Raw genomic sequence first — 1,146 nt, forward strand, 5'->3', positions numbered from 1 at the left:
TACAGCGCAGGCAGTGGGCTGGAGTGAGTGCCATTGTCCAGGCGAGCCTGCCCAGGTGGCACGCTGGAGACAGTTGTGGCCATCATCATGATGGGGGACATCAGCTCTGATCTATACTTAGATGGTCAAGCAAGCTCCAGGATGACTGCCAGGTGGCAAACCATTTGTAGTCTGGATTTCTGCCGGTGATACTGGTTTGAGGGAAAAGCTCCAAACTGCCCTTTCCACCTGGGTACAGAGGTGGGATATGAGCAACAGAGGGAAAGAACAGTAACATGCCTTACAAATTGATTAAACTTTCCAGTACATTAGTTTATGAATGTGCACCTGTAAAAACTTCTTCCAATCTTTTTCCAGTGGTAGTAGTAATAATCGGTTGTTGTGTCTTTTTTTTCTTTCTTTCTCCAGACGATTTTGCAGAGGAGGAGGAGGTGCAGTCCTTCGGCTACAAGAGGTTTGGTAAGTGGCAGCAGGTCTTTCAGCTCGCTGTTGTGTAGTGTTTAGGGTAAGTCAGACACTTGCTATGAACACCTCCCTTGCTGGCAGCATCAAAACATAGATGTACAGTCCTATTATCCACTTCACTTTAATATCTGCCCAGAGGAAATTGTGATTTTTAGACTTGGTTTATTTTCTTGGCAAGCATAGCACTTCAGTAATAGCACTGATCATAAATGAGAAGTGGTTGGTTTCATTATTTGATCATTAGCATTATGAAAATGGAGCCCACGTCTCAACAGAAATGAATGTGCTGGCTGCAAAAAAAGGGACCACGCCTCTTACATATTCTCTACCCAGCTGGGCTTTCCTTCAGCCCACAGACCAATGTGCAGTGGGGTTTGTAGGTATTCCCAAGAGCAGTGGCGTAGGACCTCCTGTAGACTCACAGAAGTTGTACTGCCAGCTGAGCCAGTACATATGCTGTGCGTTCCTCCTCTCAGAAAGAAGTAAAAGTATATGATATAAATGTATTCTGATTTTTAAAAATTATTAAAACACTTGGTCATTTTCTTTTCTTTTTTCCTTTTTTTGATGTTTCTTCACTGAAAATGGCCTTCCTGTGTGAAGAAGGCAGTGCCACGCATCTCTGCACTGGGGGCAGCAGCCTTTGAGGCTCCTCGTTTCAAAGCTCTTGTGCTCTCTTTC

At 44.4% G+C, this 1,146-nt stretch overlaps 1 protein-coding gene across 1 annotated transcript in view; it reads left to right on the forward strand.

Moving 5' to 3' along the window:
• Positions 1-406: 406 nt before the first annotated feature.
• The window catches only part of COLEC12 (collectin sub-family member 12), an 81,482-nt gene continuing 80,742 nt past the window's right edge, over positions 407-1,146 (forward strand). The window contains exon 1 of the mRNA XM_010186564.1: positions 407-459. The gene's annotated coding sequence lies outside the window, so the exon portion shown is untranslated. The remainder of the gene's footprint in view (positions 460-1,146) is intronic.

This window comes from Mesitornis unicolor, unplaced genomic scaffold, assembly GCF_000695765.1.
Source record: "Mesitornis unicolor isolate BGI_N332 unplaced genomic scaffold, ASM69576v1 scaffold32396, whole genome shotgun sequence".
Lineage (NCBI taxonomy): Eukaryota > Metazoa > Chordata > Aves > Mesitornithiformes > Mesitornithidae > Mesitornis > Mesitornis unicolor.